We start from the raw sequence: 14,971 nt of genomic DNA, 5'->3' as shown, positions 1-14,971 counted from the left end.
CACGTTCCGAGTATTCTTAGAAACTGCGACTTATTGCCCTGTGTGGCCGATTTCTCTAATTAAATCGAATTAACGTCCGGCTCCCGCCTTTATTATTTAATTCTCCCTCGTACGGTGGGCGGAGTCGACCAACGCGTGGAGTGCCTTTCAGCCAGCTCTGTGGAGGCGTTGCTTTCGCTTTATGTTGTTTTTTAGGTTTCAGTGAATAAATAGTTTCATTCGCAGATAATATAGCCGCAAAATAAGCCCGCAGAAATAAAAATACGCGCGGACTATTTGCTTCTGCGGATTACTAAGTATTACTCCGCCGACGGCAGAGCGGCAAGCCGGCACGGGACTGGCTGAAAGGCACTCCGCGCGTTGGTCGACTCCGCCCACCGTACGAGTGAGAATTAAAAAAAAAAAAGCGGAAGCCGGACATTAATTCGATTTAATTAGGGAAATTGGCCACACAGGTCAATAAATCGGAGTTTCTAAGAGTCCTCAGAACGTGTAGATTGAGTTCCCGCGGCAAAAAGACGAGTTCAGACTCCTCCTCAGTGGATCTTTAATGGTCTGTCATAACAACTAGGGCTAATATATGTGAACCAGTGTTGCCTAGCCAAAATTTGTAATGAGGGAAACGTTATATTTAGGGAGCAGGCGAGCGTGGTGGTTTTTGCTAATTAAATGCTGGACATTATGTCTGGAAAAACCTTGTACAATATATCCCGCGAAGGTATTCTAAAAAGAGTGTACATGTCTCGAGGTAGAAACCGATTTTCAGAAGCTGGTCAGGTTGGACCGAATGGTGCTTTAATGTTTAAGCAGCACCTACCTTCAACGAGGAAGCTTTAGCGTGCTTGTGGTTCAGCTGTCGCCACCGCGATCGTATAAAACCGCAAAATCCACACGCTTTATCAATTCGCTAGGCTAAGGTATCATTTATTTTATTTATTTTTCGTTTCCCTACAATGCAGCTCGGGATGAGGCTATGGCAAGAATAGCTAAAACGTGCACAAATTGTTGCAACCATCAGCATATGAGACAGTATGAAAGCACAAGTAAATGCACATTAAAAACACGTAAGCTACAAATCCTACAACCTGAAACTTACTTCGAAGATTGAGCATGACTAAGACAAAGATGGACGCTCCAGAATTCTAGAGTGCGCAAAAAAACTAGTCAAAAAAGTGAGTACAAAGATTGAAAGGGTAAATGCTTAGTTTGTGATAGTTTGTTACTGATGATGGCTTAGGAAATTTTAAGTAGCTCTCAAGTGAATGCAACCGCAGACAGTTAATTAACGTACTCAAACGCAGTAAAGATTTAATACGAGGAAAGTAGAGTGAGTAGGCGTACAGTGTTTCTGGTATCGGTGAAATATAAAACGGGCAGCCTGTTCTTTTAACCGATTTCAATTTGTTTCAAATCATGAGCTAACGGGGATTCCAAAAAATGCAGCCGTATTCTAGGATTTCGTGGGTCAGGGTTTCCTATGTAACTACGTATATAGTTATTAAAAATAACAGCGCAGTAAAGCGACACTACGAAGACACAATGGCAGGAACAAGCTACTGAATTGCGTATCTTGGGGAGCAACATGAACATTGCGACTCAAGTATCGGAGCCTTTGAAGAGTTTTCTTTCTGAAATCAGCTCCATGTGTTTAGGTGATATCCTGCGTGAATGTAAAACGATGTGTTTGTATTTCTAATTCCTGTTTTAGGTAATTGTTTCTGAAGGAATATAGGCACAAAGAAATAGATGTGTCCCTGGCGAACGACGTTAAAACATTTGTCATATAGCGCGGCACTTAAGAGGTCTGAGAAATACCTAAAAAGGTGATGTTCGAGGATGAGTTAAAAGCACAATAAAGCACACAATCATCAGCATACAGGCATACAGGTATGCTGATACACGACGCGGTATATCATTGATCTATGACAAAAAAGAAGGAAAACCTGTGGGATGCCTGATGAAACATCTGTTACCGATATAAAATACATGTAATGTGTGCACTTGGGAAGAAACTTAGCTATCCACTTAACGAGCATAGGGTTTTCAAATGTTGAGTTAAGCTTTTTCAAGTGTTTCAATTGAGGGACAGTGCGAAACCCCTTCGATAAATTCAGAAATGTGCAGTTAACCCTTTCCGTCATAAGAAGAGAAAGTGAGATTCCATAAGAAAATTCCACTAATTGTGGGGTATTATTAATTTAAAAACAAGAGCCATGCTGCAATTTAGTCAGCCCATTGTTGCACACGAGAAAAACTATATTGAGCTGGAAAAAGTTTGTCTAGTAATTTACATAAATGGGCTCTAAGGAAATAATGGTAGTTGGAAAGCATCTGCATGTTACCGGATGTGTGCTGAGGGAGAATTTTTGCCATGATGAATGAACTCTGACTGCTTAAGAGAGATTTTCAAAAACTACTGAAAGAAGTATCTACTGTTCCTAACAGCGTATCGTACTAGAAATGAGTGGGAAATATAACATTATCCTAGTGTCGAAATCAATAATTAGAGGCTATTATTTTTCCTTAAGTACTTTGTTAAATTCAGTGATCATCTCATAGCGCAACTGGCCCTCCTCGAAACGAATGAAACCATTTTATGCTCTTCCTTACTTTAAATATCGCATCGAGCAAGCATCCTTTGATCCTCTTCGCAATTCCTATTCTGCTATTAAGTTTTTATTGTGTTTGCCTACGTGTTGTGCGTATTATGCTTTAGTTTCCATGCGTTTTGTAATCTACGGTGCCTTTTGTTCGTTAGATTAATTGTTCTTGTTAGAGTAATTCCTAATCATTCAATTATTTATAAATATAGCCTTATTGGTATGCATGCCAACTTGCATGGTGCCCGGACTCACGTCAAGCCGTTGTTACGCCTTTTATCTTGTCTCCACCTCTTAAAAATGAAGAATTTATGTGTAATTGAATTAAATTTAATTAGTATGATATAGAAAGAGGGTCAGAGTCGCGCTGCATGGAAGTGCTGACTTTTAAAACTTACGCATTTGATTTTAAGCAAACTGCTCAAGGTCACATTGTGCTCGTAATGGCAAATCTTTTGGCTCTGTTTTATTCTGAAGTTCCTCCTCAGTTCCCTTAACTCTCGCACATCACAGGGCGAAGGTGCAAGATTTTTACAATATTTCTGGCACAGTGCTTCCACGAAGGCACGAAGTGCAGCCATTTTTCACAGAAGTCACATCACTACAGCTCTGCAGCTGTACAGCCTACACCTCTTGCTATTCTTCGAGAGCGTAAGCATAGGGAAATAAGCGAACCGCACCTACAGGGACCTAACTGCGCATTTGCCGATGGTCCCGACGAGCCATATACGGGTGCACGCGTGCTACTGCGCAGTTCCAGTTGCCTTCCACCTAAAGGACTTGAAGTAAAATAATCCTAAGCCTGGTATGATAAAACTGTAAGATCCAAGAGCGGTTGCAATAACAGATCACCTTATTCAACTCAGCTGGCCTAACTATCCTTACTGTTCGACCCCCAACAGCAGGAAGAATACAAAGATTGAATGACTGCAGATGAGCCCCCCAGATCACGAAAAGAAAAAAGACATACCGTGAACGACGAAATCCCACCCGGCACTTGTCAGACTCGAGCCTTTTAGCGATGTAACAGCCCTCACTCTGCCTCCACTGAGTTCAGGTAGAGTAATGCGCTACCTCTTGCAAATGAGCAGCAGAGGCTGCCGCTCACAGCGGTCAGGTGAGCTCCTGTGTAGGTCAGGGTTAGCAGGAGCCGCTGTCCGTCGTTGGGTAGAGAATGAGAGAGGACAACGATTAGTGCACAAGACCACCGGGCTTTGTGGACGCGCCCATGATGGGGTATCAGTAGGCGGGGCATGGAAGCTTTCCCGTTCCAATAGGAGGGCACAGAGCTGCAAGAGGTGACGTCGGAGGCAGGGCGTTTTTGTTCGGGCCTTTGGCCTCTCCCTCTCCCACCCGTCTTTCCCCAATCCACTCCTTATACTCTTCTCTAGCATGAAAGCAATGGCTTCGCGTCGTAAATGACAGGGAATAAGATAACAAAAAAGTCTAGGATATAGACAAGAGGCGATGAAATGAAAGGATTATGGCTGGCGTACGCGCCTCATAAAGCCGTACATGAATGGGCCCGTCTGATTCTAGGCAGCCGTTTTTCCCACCTCCCCCCCAGTTCGTCTCGCGCCTTATGAAATGCGCCCGCAGCGCACGATATGAAGCGCCTCGTCGTAGTTCCACCCATATGAGCTCGGGGCTGAATTCCTTTGTCATACCGCACTCTTCGGGTGCGCTGCGGGGAGATGGAAGAGACCGGGGCGAAAAAATAAACAAAAGAAGAGACAAAACCGGCTATATTAGATTAAAAAGGAGTGACATAAATGATAAATTATGGAAAGAAGGCGCTTTCACCAAGCACGAAATGACCACGCAGTTTGTTTCCTTGAATCTAAACGGAAATTGTGTTTATGCTTGGTAAAGAAAACGAGGTAAATGCCCAGCTGACGGCTCAAGACTCATTATTTTTTGAGTGGGAGCCGTCGACTGAAGTTTCCTTACTTTTTAAGCTGCTCTGTTGAAGTTGTTGTAGCGCAGGAAACAGGCATATTTTGTACGGCGTACTCTGAGTGAAAAATGCTGTTCACAGGAGGAGAAAGGAACCAGGAACGCACACAGTGTTTTTACTTTTTACCACGTTGGAATGCATGCATTTCATGTTTACTGAATTCAATGTTTATATGTGGGTGCTTTCGAGCTCACACTTTAGTTTTCTGCCTGCGTCGGCTGTCAGCCATTCTCGTAGCAAGGATTAAATAAAATAATGATTATTTTATAACACAACATTTTGGGCGAGTTGGTTACCTACATTCGTTATTACAGCGCAACAACATCGAAAAATACATCGGGCAGACTGGCCGCTGTCTCAACAAAAGGCTAAAAGAGCACAGCGACAATGTCGCACGTGTTGCTACCTCAGGCCACTTAGCCAAACATTGCAGGGACTGCAGCGCAGAAGATGACAGCGACGATAAATGTAAACCTATGTGCAGGCAATTCAGTGTCATAGGGAAACACTGAGACGCATTAACAAGAGAAATAATAGAAGCTTGTATGATTATAAGATTGCAGGACGAGTGCATAAGCGCACCATCAGTGGCATTGTCTCAGAAAGAGATCAAATATCTAGAATGTGAAATCTGACACGTGCCGGTTAACCGCCGTTCTTGTACCCTTGCGCATGCCTGCAGCTTTTCTTGTATGTTTTTTTCCTGTTCTGATCGCCAGGTGGTATAAAAACCCTATTGGTCTCGAATAAAATTTAGTTGACAGTCAGAGCTGTTGTGTCCCCCTCTTGTTCTGTGCCGTCGTTGCGCTGTAATAATGAATATTTTATAACCTATCTGTATTTAATAAATTTAAAGCAACTTATTTTGTTCCTTCAGGAACAGCTGCCCCTTTAGAAATGGCAGCACAGTGTTTCTTTCATGCCCAGTAATGCATTAAACACTTGGTGGAAAACAGGTACAAGTGACAGATCACATGTAATAGACAGAGATCATTTTGACAATTTTTCCTTCCGTCACCGTGATTGTGGTGTGGTAAACGCATCATACTTTTGCTGTTCCAGTGTGTGTTTTGCTTGCCAGCCTGGTGCCAGCTGGTGCAAGCCAGCAACACAATTGCATGCGACACAGTTAAAGCAAAGCAAAGTAGTATACTCGTACGCCGAGAAAAGCGAAACGCCCAAAATTTGATCAGGAACAAAACGGAATAAATTTTCGGCACAGATGGGGAGATGCTTGGCTGCATAGGGAAACAAGCAATTGAAACTGGTTTCAATTCTTTCCACAGTTTTTTCTCAGTGTTGTGGTTTAGAAATTTTTGATGGCCAGTATTCACTATTGTGCACCGAAATATCAAAGCTTTCTTACTGGTCCAATACATCGCGCAGAAAGTGTAACTTTTCTTTAATGAATGCAGGATACGTTGAATGCAAGACTGCGAATTTTTATAGAATAAGCGCAAGGCCGCCGGTTCACAGGATAGCTGCAATACCTGCTGGCTCAGAAATCACCTTCAACGGTCACTCTTTTTCAGTATAATAAAAATTCTTATAATTTCGCAAGAAAAAAGAATAGTTCTAATAAAGAATATCTTGAGCAAATTCTAATAAGTGTCAATTTTTATTCCATTTCATTTATTGTGTCCATAAGTTTTCAAAGGCATTACACAAGGAGGGGTACGAATCGGTTTCCATACGGCTAACTGCGTGCGGAAGCGTTTACAAAAAAAGGTCACAGCAACATAAATATAACTGCAAAAAAAGACAGGAACTGAAGAAGTGCAAAATCGATAAGCATGATAAAGCAAAATATTAATGGTCCACAAAGGATGCATATTAAACATCACAGAACGCAAGGTCACAAAACAGGTAACAAAGGTAACGCGAGAAAGCGGTAAAAGCCATGACAGATTTTTTGTTTTCTCGCGGAATTTTTATCGTCTGTGGAAGAAGCGGTGTGTTACGGTAATGAATTCCAGTGTTATTGCGTTGCGGAAAAATGGATGGTTGCAAGCGGAAGTGCAGCCGTTTATGCTGGCTATCGTGTTATTTTTTTTATTTATCACATACTGCGGACCAAATAAGGTCCAGTCAGGAGAGGCACAGTACAAAACACTGAAGTACAAAACTTTGACCTTAAAAAAAAGGAAAAACATAAATAACTATGAAAGAAGCACTAAAAAGGACGGCCAACACTTATACGACGCTAAATAGGCACAGGAGGAAAGAAGCAACACGCAGTGTCAACTACATAGCGCGTCACAGGCAGCGCCAACCGACGGTTGAAATTACTCAGGGGAGGCAAGCAAAGCAGAATCATGAGTCAGTGCGTTCCAATCATTAATCGTATTCGGAAAAAATGAATACTTATAGGCATTCGTGCGGACAAAAGTGGGTTCAATGTAGTGTTTATGCTTATGACGAGATTTCTTAGAAGCCTGTTTAGTTGTGTAATCCTGGGGGTCTATGCCTCGCTTTGAAAAATGCAAACGACCAAGAAATTTAATTCGAGCCGTTTTTCGTCGTTCTCTTAACCTTTCAAGCTTAGCTTCATGCAGCATAGCAGATGGAGAGTCCCGGCGTTTATAGCGGTTATATATAAGGCACGCGGCTGGTCTCTGAATTCTTTCAATTTTTTTTCTATATCTACCGTTGTGTGGGGGTCCCACACAATACTGGCGTACTCCAACGAAGGTCTTACTAGCGCTTTGTGCGCCTTGCTTCTCAGTTCACTTGATGATCTTCCAATTTGTGTTTTAAGAAGCCTAATTTTTTACGAGCTGAAGAGCATATGCTATTGACGGGCGCCGTCCATTTAAGCCTGTTTGTAATTGTAACGCCTAAATACTTATATTCCACTACTTGTTTCATTATATTGAATCATATCGCCTGGTTGAGGATGATTTTAGTGGGCGGTTATCAAGTGTTATTTAAATTAAATACTCGTGAAATACAGATGACAACTGGACTAGTTGGTTAAAGTGCATTTTGTGTGGTACAGTGCGAACAAACGAAAAACAGAAAAAGAACAAAAGGAAAAGAAATAGAAAAAGGAACAACGCCCGTCAGCAGAGTATTCTAGACGAATTTGCCTGTACTCTGAGCTTTGGAGACAGGCACGACACTTAAAGGAGTGCATGTGGGTGACGTGCGGACGATATGGAAACGAACATCAGAGTCTACAACGAACCTCGCAAAGACGACGGAATTTTTCAGCGCTTTCACCATTCTACACCTTTCAAGGCAGGAGAGGACTCAGAAAAAAACTGGTAGTGTGTAGCTTCTGGGCGACACTCGTCTGCCACTACAACATCTTAAGACATAGCAACAAAGTGTGAAGCACTCCCAGGACAATGTCCTCTCACGAAGGGAGAAGCTGACCGTTTCAAGAAGCATGTTCACGAAAGTCAGCGTTAAACTTCTGCCAAGGTTCCTAGAGGAGAGCGTCAACGCCTTAAGTGTGTCCCCGGGAAAACCGACACGGAGTAAAAGCTTGCGTGCCCTTGTCGAGTATTTTGACAGCAACTATTTAGGGCTTGTATTTTCAGATAATGAAGGACATTTTGTGGTCAGCGTTGGTGTGTGTGTTTCTTTTTCCCTTTCCTTCTCTCATCTGTGTGCGCTGTTTCTCCCATAATGAATGCAATACATGTAAATTACCATGGCGTTTATTCAGGGTGAAATTTTATAGGCGCATTTGAATAAGACCAGAACGACAGTTGTACAGATGACAGGTGTGCTCGATCATCATCCGTGTCTCCCGGCATAGTGTTATACGGACATGCAATCTCGAACAATTATAGTGCATTCTTGTATTCATAAGTGGCAGTAGAACAAGATTACGCTTTGCGGCGAAAACTAGATTTACTCTTATGGCAGCATTCCTACTACAGTGTCTCTGAAAATATAAGAAAGCTAAGAGAGAAATGTATCTTACTGATCTAGAAATTCGACACCCTGCGTGCTCCTGCACCAAACCAAAAAGTGTTTCAATTTGCTTTCCAGTTTCAGAGCTCTAGGTAGACTATGCGAATAAATTTCGTGGTGTTCACTTAATTGGAAAGTGATGGAGGTTTCCAGCAATGAAATTGGAAACTTTACTTCAGTTTCTTGCAAAATTTTAGCGCGAAAAATAAGGACAGAAAGAGTAGACGACACGAGCGCTCGTGTCGTCTACTCTTTCTGTCCTTGTTTTTCGCGCTAAAATTTTGCAGTATGTATGTTAACCAACTCGCCCAATCTGCAGTATTGTTAATTTACTGCAGTGTTAATCTGCTGTACGCCAGCGGAACAAATACCAAGCGGTCAATGCGCTTCACAACGGTGCGTATGTCAGCCGTGTCTTGCTTCTTATCAACTCTGGGTTTTCGTTTTCTTCTTCCTTTTCCTTTTAATATTTCAGCCTTCCGTTTCCACCTTTTTACTTCTTTACCTTCGTTTTCGCAGTTTTTTATTCTTCCTTCTCTTCCTTCCTGTCTTGGTTCTTACCATCGTTCCAAACTTTTCCTACTTCTTTGCTTCCTGTGTTTTCCTTATTTGGAGAAAAGAAAAATATAGGTCGACTGATACTGAGGGGAAGAATGAGCCACGCATTGCGGCGCAGATCCTGCGTCGATCGGGAGCCGGTCTTGGTGGTGGTGGAGAGGATGCCTGAATGATTTATACAGTCAAGAGAGGTCTCGGTCTCGTACGCACCGGAAGGGATATGAGGCGCACTAAGATGTATTATGCGCGAGGTCACGTTGTCTGGCTCGGCTCCGCCGTAGAGGGATGAGAGAGACTTACTGGCTTAATACAAGCCGAAGCGGAACAAATGCGAGTTAAACTCCCGAACGGAAGCGAGGCATGCAGCGACAAATATCGAAAGATCACAGTCCAGTGAGACAAATCGGAATCTCTAGTTTGTGATGCCGCAGACGAGTAAAGGCCTTCCGGACCTCGGAACTTAAAACGCGCAAAATAATGGTCGTATACGCACGGAAGCTCCTCCCTAGCTGTCTCAATGTCTGTGAAGGTACAATGATCAAGAAATGAGCTGCTAGCCTTCGTTGCACTCGTCACCAATTTGTTATATCCGGGATTTCGCAAAACTTTCTACTTCCTCATCGACATATCATTTCGTTTTCACCATGATGGCAGTCATTTTAAAGGAGGCTTTAGCCCGTCAGTTTAGTCAGGTGAGAGCAGCTTCCTATTTGCGCGACAACTAATCGCCATATTTTTACACCTTAACACACCTGAGGAATTAAATTTGCTTCGGAATATAACTTGGCTGTCGCTAATTGCGTCAGTTATGTGCACACACCGCAAGCATATGCTGCATGCGTCCCCCTAAGTACGCTTAGTCTACAATCAATTCGTAGTTGCCGTAAATACCGGCGCATGCCGAGAAAATGATGCCTGCCCTACCAATAAACATCCTCCAGTGCATATAACAAGCTAATGTATTTACACAAACTAAGGCTTTCAGTGGTTTGAATAAGGACTGATCTAAGGTTTAGATCGAAGCTAGATTAAGATGAGCATCAATGACGATCAGTACATTTGTTATTTATTTTGTTACCCTCAGAGCCCATGGCATTAGAGGTAAATTAGTTTTAGTACAGAAGGTAGTACAAAACAGGAAAAATGCGTCAAACGAACACGAGGATTAGGACAAGTTACGAGAAAAAAATCAACAAGCAGAAATAAATACAAAGTTCAAATGAAACCGGTTAAATGTAACCCGTCACCAAGCAGAGTCAAATTTTCAACGAGCTTAAAAAAAAAGTCTTCAACAGAAATGGGCCGATTCACAAAACAAACTGCAAAGTAACATGTGGTAAAGCTGTAAAAAAACTTCCACGGAATTGTTAAGCTGCACACATCATCTCGGGTATGCAGCTTTTACATAGGAGGCTTGGAAGGTAAAATTCTAGGTTTTATTTCAATACGTTCGAAATATATAAAGGACATTTCCTGCAGAGACAACTACGTGCAGGGTATTCTTAAAAAGAAATCTCAGTAGACGATCGGTCATGACGCCTTGAGTCGTAATCGTATAACAATGCCCATAAGTGTGCACACAAAACTACTGCTTGCAGTATAGGGCTTGAATTCAGTCAGCGTGGCAAGGCACGAAGAGGTTCTCGCAGGCGTTCCGTACACGTCGAGGAATGGTGAAATCCGTGCCATATTAGGAGTTCCGACTTCGCCCGTCAGCCCTTTCCCGACTTGTGATAAGATACTGATAACACATTGGCACTAAGACTATTGCAATTCGTGTCTGAGAGCACCTTTATCTCATGTCTACTTTCACCATGATTAGCGTCTGCGATGACGGTCAGAGGTGCCAGCACGAACCTCGCTATATATTTGTGAACGTTCAATGTGCAATACTGCATCTGTCCTACATTGACGTATAGTTTTCCTGCTTTTCTTTCTTCACAAGTAGCCGCAAAGTCCACATTTTCGCCATCAGCGGTATGTCCACTCTTGGAAGAATGTGGCAAGGACAGACAAAACAAATTCACCGAAAATGCCCTCGCAGTTACCAGCGACTACATAAATATCGAAGTGAATACAATAAGGTTAAAGCGATAAAGGAAAGAAAGCGTTATCGAGAGATAAATTAACACAGAAATGCACTAAAAGGTCCGCTCGAAGACAGGATCAGTCTGGAAAGCAAATTCCAGAGGTCTGTTTGGCTGGCGGCGCATCTTCGTCACGTCAGTGCACTGCAAGCAAAATGTAGACACGGGTTCAGTGATTGTTGAGTTTTGTTATGTTGAAATCAATGAGTTAGTTGTCACTCGTTACATGTACGCAACAGGAGCTGGTAGAAGAAAAAGCCATCCTACTTTCCCAAAACTAAAAAACTAGGCAACTTAGCCGCTGCTTCTCAGGCTCGAAGTGTACGTTCCGGATAAAACTAACCAAGAAAAAAATGTTAGAAAAATGCAGATAACTTGAGCGCTTCTTTTTCCTGCATCTCTCCGTCCCGTTTTTTTTCTCGCAATAACTTAATATGCAGTGAACGAAAAAGACAGATCTAAGGTAGTGCATCTTGAGGTGCCACCACATCTTCGTGCTACAGCAGACTTCCACGGAATTGTTAATATTTAAGCTATATTTAGCACAAAAGCGAAAAAAAAACTACGAAATTTCATTAATTCGTATCACACTTAAGGGCAACAAGGAGGATGAATAATTCGACAGCTCTCTACCACGCGGTGCTCAGATGAGTTGATCCTCTAACTGTGATGTGGCCGCTCAGAACGCAAAGCAGGTGGAATTGGAGATGGTAGTGATAAACAGTCGCATAATCTATCACCTCTGTCGTTTTGTCAGCAGGCACATTGCAGGTGTACCAAAAATAAACGGACCACATCACAGCTAGGTTGCACTGTGTGGTCACATTGCACCGAGACCAGCAGCAATCGTGCACATCAAACCTATGCTGCGTTGTCAGTACACACATTACACGCATACTAAAAACGTTCGTGTCACATCTATATCGGATCTCTGTTCAGTTGTCAGCAGCCACATTACACGTAGGCCCACAACAGTATTATTTTATCACGCCTGTGTTGCGTTGTTCGCAGCCCCCGACACTACTATACCAGAAATTTCCTCAGCTCTTCCCTCGACCTGCATTGTTGCCCCTGTCTGTGTTTTCTCTGCCAAGTCCGGCTGGAATATCTTGAACTCGTGTTTCATCGGCAACCCACGTCGCTTTCTTTCTCTGCTTCAAGCCTGATTTCTAGCGCCGAAGTTTCGGATTTCTATAGTGGAGTCCTAGCATCCTACAAGATTCATCGATGCTATATTTTCTATTCTACAGAATCCGTCAGGTAACGTTTATACGTCGCCGCAAGAAAACATCAGAATTTAATGTCGCGCTGAAACAACAGCTTTGAAAAATCGTGGACGGTACATGACACACAAGGACACCCGCTGTATAGTCACTGGATAAGTTGTATATTTTAAAGGGCGGCTCTAGTTTGCAGACAAGCAAATGTGCAGTCGCGGCCAGAATACTACGGAGCATGCTTTAGTGTTTTAACTTACTCCTTTCTTTATGCGGAAGCGTACCAAGGGCAATTACTTTCCTAACTATCAAACAGACCTTACCTTTCGTGAGGTAACGCGTAAAAAGTTCCACAGCCTAAGCGCGCTCTAACTCCCCTGAAGGAGCTGTACATAAAATAAAGATCATGACCTTGCCCAACCGCCAGCTTTATCGCAAGCAAAATGAGCGGCTGAAGATAACGGGACACCGGAACTAATGGTGCAATAGAATCGTGTCATGAAGTCGGCCCTGTTTAATACATAAAAGAATTGTGGCGAATGCACGCCATATTTTTGCAGAGCGGCTGCTGCATCTTGACTGCAAAGTATAATGAAGATTAGAAACAAGCTGAGCTGAACAGCGTTCCCGGTCCAAACTTTCACTTTGATAGCCCCGCTTATGTTCATAGCAAAATGAATAGAAGACCCTTTACGCGATGCATAAAATGATGCACAGCTGTCCAATTTTTTTTTAATTTTTTAGCCGACGCGGTGGTCGTTCACCGTCCAATGAAGGACCGCAGTGGTGAAATGGACGTGATTATGCGCATGCGCGCATAGCGCTCGCCAGTAACTGTATCGTCTGCTGTGCTGTAGTGGCGACGTGACACAACCCATGCTGCTCGCGTAGGGTTTGTGCCATGTGCCACCAACGTCAAATGAAACGCGAGGCTTTAGTGCCCCTCAAACGAACTGGTACAAGTTTGATTTTTAGCTTTGAACTCTCTGAAAATTCCTGTTTGCAGTTCTTAGATCTGAGGTTATTTTTCTAATGAAGGGGGCCACCTGCCTTAATCTTACGTGCCAGTGTCAGAAAAGGATCTTTTAGCGCACGATTCTTGTCACTCCTAGCTCGTTAAGATGGAAACTGCATCTGAAATTGTGTCCCCCTGCGCTTCTGGCTGTTGCTGAGTCTCTGTTGAAGACCCTGTGCTCAAATACAGCTGCTCACAAAATCAATAAACGCGAGCGGTGGAAATTTGAAGTGCTACCAATTTCATAAGATCTCGCATGGCCTGAAGACGGTGGGAGAAAAATCTGGAGCGGTCGTTTTCTTCTCCGAGTCCCACAAGCTTCCCGCCTTTGTGTATTAACATGATAGGCGCCGACAGATGTGACATACGAAAGGAAGCAGGCTGTACTTTCAACCACGCAACGAAGCATTTGCCCTGCATAACGGAAGTGTTAGAAAAGATCCCGCTTAGCTTTAGCTGTGGTTCCTTTAGCGTAACTGGGATTTTGCATTATTAAGTGCCAACATAAGCAGCCAATTTTTGAATTCACATTGCGGGTAGCATTTTCCAAAACACTGTCCTGTGAAGAAGAAATGCCCGCCGCTTTTGAAGCGCACAAAGATAATCGCCACCGAAAGAAGAAACGGCGCGTGAAATTTTCGAAGCCTTACTGATAGCATGATATGGGGCAGATGAGTCAGCGTGGCTTTGGTTCACTTGTACAAAAAGGAGCTCAGCTTTCGTGGTTTGATAAGAAAAATGATAGTGTGAGTTTGAACGGTCATGAGTGCTTGGCAGGCATAGACATTCTTGCTCAAGGAATGAACCGTTGCATTAAATAAATCAGTTGTAAGTCTGTGCTTACACCCTCTGCTTCTTCCCCGTGTCTTGTCCCTTTGAGCAATTTTTTCGTTTTTCAAATAAAGCCGTACACTCCTCGAATTCTGAGTTGCCTGTCGCCCTCGCTTGGCTTGTGATTGCCGGATTCCCACTTATAAAGCAGGCCGCATAATTTTCTAAGAGCGAACCACCACTTCCGAGTTGTGCCGCTATCGTCGCTGTTCGTTTCGGCTTGACTTTCGTCTTGCCTTGACCTGGATTGGATGCCTAGTATTTGAAACTATTCAATAATTCTCTCAATTTAAAGCCTCACGTTTGCACCGACGTTAAAGACGAGATGAAAACCTGAAATATGCTCTGCAATGATATTCCTTACAGTAGAAGCCGCGACTTTTTCGAAAAACGCTTTTACCACGGCCCGCGGTGGCGCGGCTTCACCTTATCGCGGCATCGCCTCTGTCACAGGGGAGCAACATGGCTGCTCGTGCCGGCAGGTGCAGCCGCTGCTCGGTGGTTTTCAACTGTACTTTGTGCTGTGGCAATGCGAAGTGCGGTGTTTTAGTGTGCATTAGTTATTTTGAAACCGTGGGAGTCGCCTACTTCTGTGACGAACGTTATACGAAGGGAAGGGACCAGTTTTGACACGTCCAGTAGCGACCGCTTCACGCGTATTGCTTGTGAAGCTGACGGTCATGGGGCTGCTCATGCCCACTGTGTGTGGTGACCATACGAGTTCTGTGCCAAAAACGCAACAGTTCGTCCACTGTGCGTGATCGCCGTGTAGTTTGTCTCTA

At 43.4% G+C, this 14,971-nt stretch overlaps 1 protein-coding gene across 1 annotated transcript in view; it reads right to left on the bottom strand.

Moving 5' to 3' along the window:
- LOC149365372 (dopamine beta-hydroxylase-like) overlaps positions 1-3,776 on the bottom strand; it is a 22,206-nt gene extending 18,430 nt beyond the window's left edge. The window contains exon 1 of the mRNA XM_089582778.1: positions 3,571-3,776. The gene's annotated coding sequence lies outside the window, so the exon portion shown is untranslated. The remainder of the gene's footprint in view (positions 1-3,570) is intronic.
- Between the last annotated feature and the right edge of the window lie 11,195 nt (positions 3,777-14,971).

The sequence above is a fragment of the Amblyomma mixtum genome, chromosome 1 (genome assembly GCF_055824585.1).
Source record: "Amblyomma mixtum isolate Tamu chromosome 1, ASM5582458v1, whole genome shotgun sequence".
Lineage (NCBI taxonomy): Eukaryota > Metazoa > Arthropoda > Arachnida > Ixodida > Ixodidae > Amblyomma > Amblyomma mixtum.
Note: the sequence above shows the minus strand (reverse complement) of the source record. Positions and strands in the feature narration are given on the sequence as shown.